This window comes from Sminthopsis crassicaudata, chromosome 3 (genome assembly GCF_048593235.1).
Source record: "Sminthopsis crassicaudata isolate SCR6 chromosome 3, ASM4859323v1, whole genome shotgun sequence".
NCBI classification, from domain to species: Eukaryota; Metazoa; Chordata; class Mammalia; order Dasyuromorphia; family Dasyuridae; genus Sminthopsis; species Sminthopsis crassicaudata.
In genome coordinates, this window is record NC_133619.1 from 301,468,746 (window position 1) to 301,484,911 (window position 16,166).

A 16,166-nucleotide genomic window follows, 5' to 3' on the forward strand; every position below is an offset into this window, starting at 1 on the left:
TATTTTCCACTCTATTGCACCAAATTATCCATATAAAGAAAGAGAAGCACTTCACATTTGTATTTGCCTGGGGTCCAGCACAGAGCTGAGTACATAATAGTCATTTGTAAATGTGACTGATGACCACTACTACTAACTAGCATTTTTATAGCACTTTCATGTTTATAAAGCTGAAATTTACTGCCTGATTTGAGCTTCACAACAACTCTAGGAATTAGGTGCTATTATTATCTCCAGTCAATGATGAGAAAGTTCATAAATCTTTCAGTTCTAAATAATCATCCAGTTTACTCAGAGAATCATAGCTCTAGAACTGGAAATAATTAATTATTATAATTTTTTGATTAGGTGAAAGAGGCCATTCTTTGCTACCTAGACTTAATCACTGAATGGATCCAGCCTCAATCAAACTGAGATCTGTTAATGACTTTAATTTTAAAAAGCCAAGGCCATCTACAGTCATTTTGATTTATATCTGGCCACTGGACACAGATGGCTCTGAAGGGGAAAGTAAGGCAGATGACCTTGCGCAGCCTCCCTCATTTAAATCCAATTCACTTGCATGTCACAGCATCATCCCTGATGTCATGGTCCTCTTCAAGAAAAAGGACGCAACACAATCACCAATAGTTAGCAAATATCCAAGGCAGTGTTTGAATTCAGATCTGTACTCCAAATCCAATGCTCCATAATGGAACCATCTAGCTACCTTAATAGCTAACATTTATATATGATGCACTTTGCATAAATAAATATATATATACACACATACACACACAATATATGTATATACACATGCATAAATATATACATACATGTATATTTATATATGTATGCATGTGTGTTTCTATATAGTACCTTCCTCTTATGGTTAGTGTTAAGGATCAAGTTATATACAGATATATACATATACATACATAATGTATACATAATACATAATTATATAATAATTATTTAATGTTTAATAAGATTGTATTATAGAATATGATATTTACTATAACATATTATATATAATCACACATTATATAGTATAAAATATAATGCTTCTTACAATAACTCTCAGAGCAAAGTACTATTACTACTCTTCTAATAATCTATAGTGCCTTCTCAGTTTGGCACTTGAGGAGCCCAAATCTCTGGTCTTGATTGCTTCACATGAAAATTGTTTTTTGTCTTTACTTCTGTGACTGTCATTTCTAAAAAAGTTTCTGCTGTAACATTAGAGGAAGAGAGACTCAGCATGCATTTGCTCCTTTAATGTACTGACTGATTTTATGTCCCAGGACACACTTAGGGAAAGTTGATTTATGTGGGATATCTAGAGAAAAGAAGGGCACATAGTTTCATCTTTATTTTCCTCTGTCTGTAATTTCTCTAGTTCTAGGATCTCTGCAGAGATGGGGTAGTGATGGAGACATTGGGACAATAGAAGGGCTCTACTCCACCGCCCATTCTTTTTTTGTTATTGTTGCTGAGGCAGTTGGACTTGAGTGACTTGCCCAGGGTCACACAGCTAGGAAGTGTTAAGTGTCTGAGACAAAATTTGAACCCAGGGCTGACTTCAGGGCTGGTCCTCTATCTCCACTGTGTCACCTAGCTGTCCCTCCTCCCCTATTCTTAATGAAGTTTGAGAACAACTAGTTTCTGTTCTGTGAAGATTGCTTTTGTATACTTGAAGACTGAATGAAATCATGAATCACTCTTTTTTTCTTTAAACTATACAATTCCAGTTTCTTTAACTTCTCAATGTAGATCTGATTTTCCAATCCTTTAATCATCTTTGCGGCTCTTTTCTGAGGCGTCTCCAAGGTCATCATGAGTCAGTTTTCTTTCAGCAATCATTTTAATTGGTAAGAAACATGTCAGAATTTGTACTCAGTTGTCAGATAAGTTTTTATCTTTTGTTTTGCATTTTTTTGGTGAGAATTTTAGGCACCAAAAAAGAGGGAAGAATGACCCATTAAATTTACAGTTTGGCCCTTTCTCTAATACCATTTTTTAAAAGAAACAAATTTTATGAGCACTTTACTAATAAACCACAAGACTATTATGCTTTGCCAGACATTCTATAACAAAGGGAACTTGAGAGAACTCTCATCAGTGTTTAATTTAAATGATAAATTTTATGAAGCCATAATATTTTAAAAATACAGTAAAACTTAAACTTTCCTGAGGTCTTGAGGAATAACTCATGAAAATTTGCTGCTTTCAATTAAATTGAATTCCATAAACTTTTTAAAGTACTTTCTATGTGCTAGGTATTGTACTGATCACCTGTACTCAAGGGGTTTACATTCTAATGGAAGCATATAACACGTCTACAAAGAAATAAAAACAAAGTTTAAACAATACTCAGGACAGAGGGAAAAGTAGGAATAGTTAGATGTGGGAAGGTATATCTGAATTCTATTTTCAGGAAAGGTAGGGCTGTTACAAACTGGAGGTGAGGATAATGTGTTCTCAATGTGAGAGTCCAATATTTTAAGCATTTTTAAAAATGAGACTCCCTCTAAAATATATAATATACTATCTTACTTTTAAAAGTAAAGTGTACTGACCATATTTCAACCTTTTCTGTGAGATGCAAAGCTGCCATTAATAGCTTTAACTATGGGCAGCTGGGTGGTGCAGTAGATAGAGCACCAGCCCTGAATTCAGGAGGATCCGAGTTCAAATCTGGTCTCAGGCACTTAACACGTTCTAGCTGTGTGACCCTGGGCAAGTCACTTAACCCCAATTGAGTCAGCAAAAACAAAACAAAAAAACAAACAAACAAAAAAACCCAAACCTTAACTATTATAGTATGCTATAATATAGAGATCCTTCAAGGGTCCCGTTTAAATCTAAATTAGGGAGAGTCACAGAGTATTTGAATTGAGGTCTTTCTAATAACATGTCTAATATTACATCCATTATACTATAGAATAAATGCAAAGTGATTTCCAGGGGATTATTTATAATGGGGAATCAGTTAAGAGCTTTTGGAGGAGGTATCATTTGGTCTAAACTCCTCACTGGAGCTAGGATTTTTAAGAGGTAGAGTTAAAGAGGAAGAATATTCCAGATATGGGAGTGAGTTAGCTGTGTAAAGCCTATGTAAAGAGGTGGGAGATTAATTCGTTTTTATGAACAACAATATACAGAATGATTTGGCTAAGGAATAGAGTCTAGTCCCGCTACCACATGACAGCCATTCAAATATTTTAAGACAACTACTAGTTCTCCCATCCCCATGTCTTTTTCTTCTCAAGGCCTCAAATCCCCAGTACAGAGATGTTTTAAAGTCCCAGAGATGAATTCAGCTGTTCAATGGAAGATCTAGTTGATCCAAATTCTGGAGAGGTGAAAATAGTCAGAGAACCCCCTCAGTGCCTTTCAGAGCAAGTTGTTTATTGAGACAATGTTGGAACATTGGCACAGTTTATTAATCTTTCCTTGTACTTTGGCTTCATGTCAAATGGAAAGGCTCTCATACTTGGTGATCTTTTCTATTGAAATAATTTTGACATTATCCTCTAATGGCCCTGTAGTTTCAATATCTATTTGTTTTTGTTCAAGGTTATGCTGTCTGGAAATCTAGAGGGAATATATTATAAATTATAATTATAAATAATACTAATTATAAATAAAATCCACAATAATTAATTTTGCCCCTTATCCATACTAGCTGTGTATCTTTTCATTTAACTCCTCAGAGCCCCAGACAACTTTCTAGGTCAATAAATAAGAGAGGAGTTGCCAACCTACATTTGTTGAGCTTCTGTATTGTATTCCCTACATGGAGATTACATATTTGGACCTAATTGTTAGTAAACTAGTTTTTATTTCTTTTAGGATATGCACTATCACCAAATGAGCAGGCACCATGATGAGGGGGATATATATTTCTGTAATAACTCAGTTTTCACATGTTAATGACTTGTTCTTAAAATATATCAATCAAAGATTGCTATGGTAAGAAAAAAAGATCAGTAAAAAGATGAGTGTAGGACAACAGATGGTCAGAACAAGTTTTGAGCTAGTTGCCATGAAATATGACTACCATATCCTCAAGTAAATTATCTATGGAGATTTTGGGGAATGACTTTAGGCAAGAGGTTTTAGGATGAGAGTGTCTATGAAGGAGAGTAGGAGGGTTGGAGAGAATGAGTGATGTGAGGTGTACGAGGACACCAGAGATTCCCTCACCACTGAGAAGATAAAGTGCTGAAGATTAAACCTTTTTTTTTTTCCACAACCTCTGAAAGCTTGAAACCTTATTCTCCTTGTTTTTATACCAGATCTCCGTATGTTTTTATGTTGTAACTAGCAGAGAAACATTTGAAGTAGGTTAGTCACTGGTTAGATGCCTGGCTTTGACATTGGAACAAGCTCTATGCTTCTAGCTTAGGTAGCAAAGCTATTACTAGGATGGACCATCCCAGATATTGCTACACTGGGGCATCACTTCTTTGGACATTCTCCTTCTTCTTCTTCTATTCCCAGAAGCTCACGGATCAGGACCCACGCACCTGCAGGATTTGAAGGAGAAGACATCTTAAGAAAGAATTATGTAGCTGCTGCTGCATCGTCTGGTGATCTGGTAGAGGTCATAGGATGGAATGGTGTAGGAGTGGAAGGCAGCACCAGGGAAAGGATGGGAGAGTGAGATTAATGGCAGTAAAAGTGGGGAAAGGCATAGGTATTCAGGAGGTTTATTTCTTCAGGGAGCCTGAAGAGAGGTAGCATTGGGATTAATCCAGGGAATAGCAATAATCTAGAAAGAAAATTCCCTTTTGTGATTGTCCAAAGGCAAAGAAGCATTTCAGCAGCCACCTTATCTCATGCTCTTTCTATAGATGGAAAAAAGAAAAGGGAAGATTGAGGATTTCAGGTGAGACAAAACCTGGGAAGAGATAATATGCCTTAGGTCATGTTTTGTCTCTCTACTACAAGGAACCTTTTTTTTTTTTTTTTCTCTAAAATTTTCATACTGTTCAAACTTTTCTATCTAAGTAAGAAGAAGGATAGGTTAAAATGTTCATGTGAAGACTCTCATTGAGCTGAGATGGGGCACTTCAGTGGAGGAGGGAGGAGAGGGTATTTGAAAGAATATCAATGTGTCTATTGAAGTCCCAAGTATGCCACCAGGAACTGAACTCCATAAGAAAAGAAGAAAAAGATTTGGAATTAGGAAGACTCAGATATAAATCCCACCTTAGACACTCAATATATGCTATGATATGATATATGATAGCCAATCAACAAGTATTTATTAAGTATCCATTATGTGCCAGACACGTACTACTCTATGAGGATGCAAAGACAAAGAGTGAACCAATTCCTCTTGCAAGGAATTTACATTTTAAAGGAGGAAAAAACAAGTACATATGAATATAACTCCAGTCCCAAAGCCCATTGGTATGAGGCTTTCCTCAATGAACATGGAAAGACTAGTATGATGTAATGTGCAATAAAATGAGAAGAATCAGAATAATTTAAACTATAACATCAACATTATAAAAATATTTTGGAAGATATAAAAACTGATGAAAACTGAAGTGCGCACAACCAGAAGAACAATTTGTTCAATATTACAACACCATAAAAACAACCAACTTTGAAAAACATAAGAACTCTGATCCATGAAAATTTCATCTATGATTGCATTGTATTGAGGATGAAACCTGTTATCATCCTTGTGACAGAGAGGTGATGGATTTGAGGTGCAGAGTGAGAAATTTTTTTGAATATAGCCAATGAGAGAAGTTGTTTTGCTTGATTATGCATATTAAGCACAAGAATTTTGTTTACTTGCTTTTCCAGTTTGTCAGTGGGAAAGAAAATAAATTTATGTTAATGGGAAAAATTATTTAAAAAAGAAAAGTTTTGTATTAAATTATATCTTTCCAGCTTTAAGATTATATTTTAAAAGATTTTTGTTTTCATTGTTAGAAGGAGGGGTGATTTTAAGCCCTCTCTTAGTCCTTTCTCCTTTTATCCCTGCCTTCAGCTTCCATAATCAGTGTACACAAACAAATATTGATAGCTGGGTGCTAAGGTCCTTTTAAAAAGAAACTATCAAATGGTTCTCTATCACTAGGAGATGGGTGCCTCTCCAGAAATAGCCTAATGGTACCCTAGGGTCTCCGAGTTTTCTCATGTAGTAGTAGTATATACTTCCTACTACCCAGTCCAAAGTGCTTTCACATGCTGCTTTGTCCTGTGTTTGCCCCAAGTACAAAAATTCCTAGTTATAGCTCTAGTAAGTGATAACAGATTGTTCCCTCCTCCAATAAGGACAGGGACAAAGGCTTTTCTGTGGAAAGTCTTTAATATAATCTTTTTTAAAAATCATATTCTCAGAGGTTTTCTATAAATGACAGGCTCTTTTGGCAGAAGTGAAAGTTTATGAGTAATGCTACAGCACAGCCCCAGTTCAGGAATCAAATAATTGACTCAGACTTGAGAGATTCTACCCAGCTGTTCAAACCAAAGACTTTTTGGTTCATGGTCCAGTCTTGTGATCTTCTTAAGATTTTAGGAAACACTTGAATGTAGAACTAAGTCTGAGGTGACAAAAGGGGTCAATTTACATATATTATTGACTATACAATGATTGCCACTGTCACTGAGACACAGACTCAAGGTGTGCAATTATTAACACTAAATAAAGAATAAATTGTGCTATTTTATTTATCACCCTTCCCACTATATATGTATATATCCTGGGGAATGTTTTGATGCCTTATTGTGTCTAAGAGATGGCTCTGGGATCTTGAAGGCTATTTGATGGATTATAAATTCTATAAGTATTTGCCCAAAGATCAGCCTAAATAAGTGAAAACAAGCCTTTAGCATTAGCAGTCTCTGTAGGTCCAAGAAATAGGATGAAATTACATATCATTTGGGTCTATCAAAGTAAATGCAAGTTCTTAAAAATATTAAAATAAACTAAATTCTATATGGGACTATTAAATTCAGAGTATTCCCATATGTAAGAAAGGCAGCTTAGTTCAGTGACCAGGGTACTTGGCTCTGAAGTCAGAGATTTTAGTTCAAATCTAACCTTTGATGCTTACCATTAAAACTCTCAGGATTTCAGTTTCTTCATCTATAAAATGGAGAGTTTGGATTTGATGTTCTTTAAGGTTCCTTTTAGTTCTTAAGAACTTTCAGTAAAAATCTACATAAGATACACTGAGTGAAGCCTGCATTTATAGAAGAAACATTGATGTGTATGGTCCTATACTGGAGAATTTATGCTCAGAAAACTTTGCATTCAATTGGCATAGTTTATGTGGCCAGATGACAATACTTATTTCACTACGATTAGTTGATCAGGATGCATGAAGTCTTTTGTAGATATGTCATATTAGAGGTGGGCATCTAAGTAGCACAGTGAATAGAGTGCTGGGCTTAGAACCAGAAAAACTCATCTTCCTGAGTTTAAATCTGGCCTCAGATACTTGTTAGCTGTGTAACTTTGGGCAAGTCACTTAACCCTGTTTACCTTAGTTTTTTTAATTGTAAAATGAGTTGAAAAAGAAATGACAGGCCACTCCAGTATCTCTGCCAAGAAAACATCAAATAGGGTAGTGAAGAGTCAGACACAACTGAAAATAATTAAACAACAACAACATTAAAGGCAAGGTTGGGATTCTTTCATTAAATGGAACAGAAAATAAGAAAAGGAATGGTTGTATATGTGTCCAGCTCTTTCTGTAACATTGCAGAAGATTTTTTTTACATCAATAGCCTATGGTAATACATGTTTTCCCTGTAGAAACTGATTCTCAATAGAGATAACTAGGGATTAAAAAATTAGATCTAAACTTTGAGTTTAAATAGTCTAGTATCTGTATCCTGAAGTTTAGGAAATGGAACAGACAGATAGATGATGAAAGGTTAAAGGAATTGGGGTGATTTAGTTTGGAGAAAAGAAGAATGGGAGGTAACTTTGTAATGCTTTTTAGATATGAAGCATCATAATAGGAATGATGATGATGACCAGCTGTTCTCTATCTTCTTTGAGGCCTGAATGGAAAAAAAAATGAATTAAAGTGGGGAAGGAAAAATTTGAAATCCTTCTAAAGAAGTAAATTCCAGACTAACATAATAATTGTAAAACTTAGAAAAAGAGGTGGGGAAAAAAGAGTTGATGATATATAGTTATATTTCCATACTTCAATGAATTAACAGATATCATCCGTAAGGGTACTTCTTTACAGATTGCTTACCATTAATGCCTTCTAAGCACATGTGATTTTTATGAATGGCTTGTATAGATATTCCAAAGAGGATTCACACAATATGTTGTGGTCTTTCTTATAGACCAGAAGTATTTAATTTCTCTCTCTCTCTCTTTTTTTTTTGTCCCATGAACCCCTTTGAAGTTTTGTAAAATTTATTGACCTCTTCTCAGAATATTTTCAAATGCAAAAACATCCATATTAAAAAGAAAAATAACTATTTTGAAGCAGTTATCTAAGTATTAAAAAACAAAGTTCACAGACCCCCAAGAACTCCTGTTTTTATCTAATGTCTCTCTAATTCTTAGCTACTTTGTTGTGTTTCTATAAGTAAAATACTAAAATAGTGTACTTGTTTGAGATCTTTCATAATGCCTTTGTCCTTATTGGAGAATATGCTTACCAGTGAGCTTTCAGGATCAAAGTATAAAAATATTTTGTTACTTTTTAAGCATAATTCCAATTTTCTTCAAGAAAGATTGGATTACTCCTCTTGTGTAGTAAGATGGTCTTTCCATAATTCTCCAACATGGGCTACTCTCATCTTTTTTTCAGCTTTGCCAAATTATTATGTATGAGATGAAATCTCATAATGTTTTTTAGTTTCACATTTCTCTTCTCAATAGTGATATAAAACATTTTAATATGCTTGTTAATAGTTTGCAGTTCTTTTGAGAAGTATTTGTTCATATTAGTTGACCACTTATGCATTGAAAAATGCCTTTTGGTTTTATATATAATTACCCAACAACTTAGGAACAACAAACATTCTTAAGAGATGCCAAAATACCAAATGTTTGTAATACCCTAGCTACATTGAATGAAAGCTTTTAAGAGATAGATACAGAAAAAAATAAAAAATCATATAAGAACAAGACAAATTACACATCATCTATGTCATCTTCTCTAGGGTTATCCGAAGAGTTCTTTTACTAAGAATTAAAAAGATGAAGTTACATTCTAATTCTTTGATTTAACCACCAAAGCAATTTTTCCACCTTTGCAATAGATCATAGAATATTAAATATGAAGGAATAATGGCAGTATAATGATTTGTCTTAGAATTTTTCTAGTTGAACTTGTTGAAAAAATAAGAATGAAATAATAAAAAGAACATGAACAAACATCTCAGCATTTGTATTCACCTACAATAATCAACACTTACATTTTCCTGAGTAACATTCTGCAGAACCTTAAATACACAGGAAAAGTAGTAGGTTAATGATAACATCCCAGCATAGTTTCTATTTTAATACTATCAAGAATATGAAAATGAGACTAATATAATAATGATGATGGTGATGGTGTTGGTGATAGTGATTGTGGTGGTGGTGATGAATTTTATAAAGCTTAAAGCTCTGCAAAGCAATAAGAGGAGATATAATTTACAGCATGAAAGACAGGCAAGAGGTGCTATTTAGTTTTGGTAAGAAGCACTATTTCTTTGTCAGAGAGCAGAGAATGGACTCTGCTCCGTAGATATTTTGAAGTATACAAGAGGAGAGGAGAGAGGGGAGAAAGACAGAGAGACAAAGACAGTGACAGAAATAAAAAGAAACAGAAAGAGAGTGACAGAGACAGATATACACAGAGAAAGGGATAAAAAGGGAGGAAGAGCAAGGGAGGGAGAAAGAGAGAGGAAGAAAGAAAGAGGTTAGTTCTGATGATCTCTAGTTCTTCAATAAATTATGTAATAAGATCTTCTGCTGAAAGTGAGGAGGAAGAATATGAAGATATGAAGACAGAAAAGAAAGTATGAAATAGCCATTTTGAGAAGTATAATAGAGAATCATTTCAGGAAGGATAAAATGATTGCCCTGTATGGTGTGAGCTGGCTGAGATTAGATAATAACACTAGATCAAGAAGGTAAGTTATGGTATATGATTATGATGGAATAGTACTTTGCAATAAGAAATGATGACACACACACATACATACATATATATCTATATCTATTTTTGCTGAGGCAATTGGGGTTAAGTGACTTGTGCAGGATCACACAGCTAGGACATGTTAAGTGTCTGAGGCTGGATTTGAACTCAGGTCCTCCTGACTTCAGGCTGGTGCTTTATCCACTGCGCCACCTAGCTATCCCAGCATTCCATATTTTTAAGGGATGTTTTCACCCTGTGATTATTTGAAATTTATCTTATCTATATCTCGTTTGTATGATATTTGAATATTTTTCCTCTCTGCCCTCCATCAGACAGTGAACTCCTGGAGAACTGAGATATTTGCTCCTATATGTACTCTAATGCTTAGCACAGTCTTTGGCATATAGAAGGTGGTTAATACTTGTTGTCTATGCCGGAACCAGCATTGAATACCCCTACACCAATAAATGTGGAGTTTATTGAAGGATATGAGTTAATGCAGAAGATGAATTACAGTCAGCCGGATGATGGTGAATGCAGGAAGTACAAAAACTAACAAGGTCCCCTGAGTTATATCCAGATAAATGGTCCACTCCTATAGGCATATTTACAGTAAAATTTCTGGTTATCTGCAAATCTCTTGGGTTGCAATGCAAGATTAGTTTCTGTATTAGAGTTGCAGGATGAATCTTTAGTAGCAATGTAATCAGAGAAAAAGTGTCTTTATCACTCTGTCTCACTTTGTTTTTACCCATACCACTCTATCTCTTTTCTGTTCTATAGGTATTCTTAAAGATTTAAGAATATTAGTTGGTCAGGTGGTTAGTGCCTAGGTTGTGAATAGTCTTTTCCATACTTATGGATTTATGATGGATTATCTATGAAATTTGGCCTTGCCTTATTTCAAGACCTTCAGAAATGGTAGATATAAGTACCTGATTTCCAGATTAAAAATCTATGATTGGATAGATCTCATAATTAACATGTAGATAATGGTTACCTTGGGGTAATCAGTTTGTTCAGCTGAGAAACTAATAAGTTTCTTTACAGTGAACCTAACAAAAGCCAAATATCTGGGTTGGTGACAGAAGTCTGGGTGGTTGTGTAGAAAGCAAAACTTTTTTACAAAATTTAGGAGAAAAATAAAAGAACTATTGTGCTTTTGGCAAACAAATTTAAAAGGCTTCTAATGCTCTAATATTCTAATATAACATTATTAACTCAAGGTGCATGAAAAAAAAGATTACAATAACCATATTTAATGCAAAGCTATCTTTTACTTAGAAAAGGAGTCTCTCCAGGTGGAAACTGCATTTTCAATTTCTATGCATACTAAATAGTAATGATGATAATACTACTACTGATTTGAGCCATTGCATATTTTTATTTATGTAAATAGAAATTCATTTATTAGTAATATTTCATATTTGGAGATGGATCAGTCATACAAAGCAATCAAACAGATAATGGAAAAAGGCCACAGAGGGACATTGAATCCCAGTAGACTGGTTAAATTACAAAGTTTAGGTCATCCTGAAAATCTCTTCTAATTCTGTGGATATATTTTCCTTATGCTCTCTGTATACTTTCATATGCCAGCCAGTTCTTACTGCCAAGTTGTTTGAGATCTGAGATCAACAATGAGGAATCTATAGCAGAAGCTTCCTATTCCTGAGCCCTATCTACCTTTTAGTCTAAGCTGCACATCTCAATACTAAGGGCCAACTAACTGTGATAGTCATAGTTTAAAAGCTCCTTATACTAAAGACATTTTAATAATCAACTCATTTGGCATAGTGCAAAAATACCCATTTACTTTATAATCCAAGGACTGGGTTTAGAATCCTCCTTCAACTAATTACTACTTGTGTAACCATTGTTGACTCTCAACTTTTGGGGACTTTCGTTTATCTCCAAACATGAGAAGATGTCTTACTATTTTAAGTCTAAATTCGCGCACTGTGCCTGCTTTTTGTGTACAACTTTCCTTGTGGTTTTTTGACTTGACTCTTTGGTTTGTCTATTGCATCTGGCTTTTTTGAGTAAGTAGGGGAGGAATTCTCTTTATACTTGATACTATTGTCTTAGGTTTATGTTGGGGTTTATAGAGTTGGAAGGTACCTTTAGAGACTATCCAATCCAGAGGTTCTTAACCTGGGATTAATAACTTAATTTTTTAAAAAATCGATAACAATATTTCAATATAATTGGTTTCTAATCTAATCTTATTTTATATATTCAAAGATATTATTTTGGAGAACTAGAGATCATTATTGATCACAAAATAGAAGATTTTAATTACATCAAATTAAAAAGCTTTTGTACAAACAAAACTAATGCAAACAAGATTAGAAGAGAAGTAACAAATTGGGAAAATATTTTTACAGTTAAAGGTTCTGATAAAGGCCTCATCTCCAAAATATACAGAGAATTGACTTTAATTTACAAGAAATCAAGCCATTCTCCAATTGATAAATGGTCAAAAGATATGAACAGACAATTTTCAGATCATGAAATTGAAACTATTTCCACTCATATGAAAGAGTGTTCCAAATCACTATTGATCAGAGAAATGCAAATTAAGACAACTCTGAGATACCACTACACACCTGTCAGATTGGCTAAAATGACAGGAACAAATAATGATGAATGTTGGAGGGAATGTGGGAAAACTGGGACACTGATGCATTGTTGGTAGAGTTGTGAAAGAATCCGGCCATTCTGGAGAGCAATCTGGAATTATGCCCAAAAAGTTATCAAACTGTGCATACCCTTTGACCCAGCAGTACTACTACTGGGATTACATCCCAAAGAAATATTAAAGATGAGAAAAGGACCTGTATGTGCCAAAATGTTTGTGGCAGCCCTTTTTGTAGTGGCTAGAAACTGGAAAATGAATGGATGTCCATCAATTGGAGAATGGTTGGATAAATTATGGTATATGAAGGTTATGGAATATTATTGTTCTGTAAGAAATGACCAACTGGAGGAATATAGAGAGACTTGGAGAGACTTACATCAACTGACGCTGAGTGAAATGAGCAGAACTAGGGGATCATTATACACTTCAACAACAATACTGTATGAGGATGTATTCTGATGGAAGTGGATATCTTCAACATAGAGAAGATCTAATCCAATTCCAATTGATCAATGATGGACAGAATCAGCTACACCCAGAAAAGGAGCACTGGGAAATTAGTGTAAACTGTTTGCATTTTTGTTTTTCTTCCCAGGTTATTTTTACCTTCTGAATCCAATTCTTCCTTTGCAAAAACAACAACAAAAAAAAAATTCGGTTCTGCACATATATATTGTACCTAGGATATACTATAACATGTTTAATATGTATGGGATTGCCTGCCGTTGAGGGGAGGGGGTGGAGAGAAGTAGGGGAAAATTCGGAACAGAAGGGAGTACAAGGGATAATGTTGTAAAAAATGCTATAATTTAAAAAATTAATTAAAAAAAAAAGCAAGACATTATTTTGTCTTTATTTCTCTCCTGGTGTTACTTCTGATCCCTTGATCCAGCATTGGGGATCTTTATCTTGTACTCTTTCATCTCTTAAAGCTTTACAATTTCCTTTTATGTGCTGTTTTTTTCTAGTAGAAAATAAACTCATTGAAGGGCAGACTTAGAGTACTTGGTACATAATTAATACTTGATAAAATGTTTTTTGATTTCACTTGACTTGATTTAGGAAGGGATATCAGACTATCAAAAGTGTCTGTAATACACATCCCCACCCTACCCCCGCAAACGGTCAGGAACTACAACTTTCCCTTTAGTCTCTAAGCCTAATCAGCTAAGGTATTATTTGTTAACATCTTAATGAGGATTAGTTGAGATCTAATTAATAGAATGATTAGGAAGGACTCTTAGCCTTAGGGAGGGATTACTGAGAAGGAAAACTTCAAGAAAAGGGCTCAGATAAGAGCAATGGGACAGATTTCAAATACTTTACAAATTTTGCCTAAAGTTACTGTAGACTTAATCTAGCCATATATATCACAGCTCATATGCATGCCATATGCGCTAAAACCTCTGTCCTAGAGAAGGGTGAATCTTTGTCATGCTACAGATGACTGTATCCAGGGATCAGAAGTAGGAATTTTTTTCACCTAGGGTGAGAATCCCAAAAGGATTCCTCATTTGTGGATCCTGAGAAGAGACCGAGACCCTGAAACATTAATTGATATGGGAAGGAACTTATTCCTATATGTCATTTACTAATTGGTAATTCAATTGAAACAAATCAAACTGAATCCAATCTAGCATAACAAACATTTATTAACATTTACTTGTAAGACTTGAGAGGACTGGGGAGATACAAAAACAATGAAAAATAGCATTGTTCCTTTTTATCTGGTGATGGTGGAGGGTGTATAATATGTAAGTAAGATAATGTATGTATGATAATTTTGGAAGGGAGAGCTTATTAGTAATTATCAGAAGTCAAAAAAGGGCTTCTTTAGGATGTGGAACATGAGCTAACCTTTGAAGGAACCTAGGTTTTCTAATAGGTAAAGGTAAAGAAGGAGCCCAAACCAGTAATGGCAAGTTAAGTAATAGCAAATAAGTCAATTTGATTAGAAATTAGAGTATATGAATGCAAATAGTATAAATCAGGTGGAGTATATGAATGTGAATAGTGTAAATCAGGCTCAGAAAAGTTGACCAGAGAAATTATGAATAGTTATATTTGCTACCCCAAAGGAGTTTGAATTTTATCCTGAAGGCAATGAGAAGCCACTGATGGTTCTTGAATAGTGGGAGTGAGTGATATGGCCAAATTTGTGTCTTAGGAAGAATGATTTTGGCAGCTATATTGGTTGTTTCCTTCATTCTTGAAGAGGATCAAAAGGACATTATAACTTTGGAGTCAAAGTATAGTGTGTTCCATTGGGGCTGATTAGACCAATATGAACTCAGAATGCTCTACCATAAATAGGACACAATAGTCCATGTGAATGTTTGGGGTGGATACTCTAAATTTGAGCATTTCACATTTCTTTTGAGCTAATTCAATTCTGCTTTGCTTATAGAGCACAACACCATCTCTGATGAAGGCATGCCATGCTAAACAATCCTGTGCCAGTGACCCCCCTGTTAGCAAATCAATTACAAATTTCTTCAGAGGTCTTGAGAATATACTTGTATTACTTCTTCTGTGATGTACCCACTTGCCTTATATGAGTTCTCCATAAAATGGTCTTTTAGGCAAGCATACATTTGTCATTTGAGTAATGTGGTCAGCCCACTGAAGTTGTGCTCTCTGCAGTAGAGTTGGAATGCTTAATAGTTTAATTCAAGAAAGGACCTCAGTGTCTGGTACCTTGTCCTGCCAAGTGATATTAAGAATCTTCCTAAGATAATTCACATAGAAGTAATTCAGTTTCCTGGTATGGTGCTGCTAGAATGTCCAGGATTCAGAGGTATACAAACAACAATGAGGTCAGAACAACAGCTCTTTATGGTAGTAGATCTAATATCTCTTCTCTTCTATACTTTCCTTTAGAGTCTGTCAAACACAGAGCTAGCTCTGGCAATGTGTTCATCAACCTCATTATCAGTGTGTACATTCCTGGAAAGTATATTGCCAAGGTAAGTGAGCTTATCCACAGTATTCAAAATTTCTCCACTTACTATAACCATTACCAAGTAAGGTTGGAGGAACACCTGTGTATTCTTGGTATTGTTAGTCCAAAATTAGTACAAGCAGCAGAGAATAGATATATACTTTGTTGTAGCTCTGTTTCAGAGGCTGCCTTCAATGTAAATCAACGTGAACAAAGAAATCATGCATCAACTCTTTGTCTGACCATATAAAAGGAAGACAGAGAGAAGAAAATCTAGAAACCAGAAGTCTAACTGCTTTTATTTCCTTAGGCAAAGGCAATTAGGGTCTGAACTAGGATGATAATTTAAGTGATAAGTGGAAGGAAGGGGATGAATAATAAGATAAATTGATGATAATTGATTGAATATCATGGATAGAGAAATGGAAGAATCAAAAACGATGAGGTTTTGAACCTGCCTAATTGGAAGATGGTGATA

At 34.7% G+C, this 16,166-nt stretch overlaps 1 long non-coding RNA gene across 1 annotated transcript in view; it reads left to right on the forward strand.

The window, feature by feature from the left end:
* Window positions 1-15,630: 15,630 nt before the first annotated feature.
* LOC141559517 (uncharacterized) overlaps window positions 15,631-16,166 on the forward strand; it is a 169,491-nt gene continuing 168,955 nt past the window's right edge. Inside the window, exon 1 of the long non-coding RNA XR_012487457.1 lies at window positions 15,631-15,713. This is a non-coding gene — a long non-coding RNA (uncharacterized LOC141559517). The remainder of the gene's footprint in view (window positions 15,714-16,166) is intronic.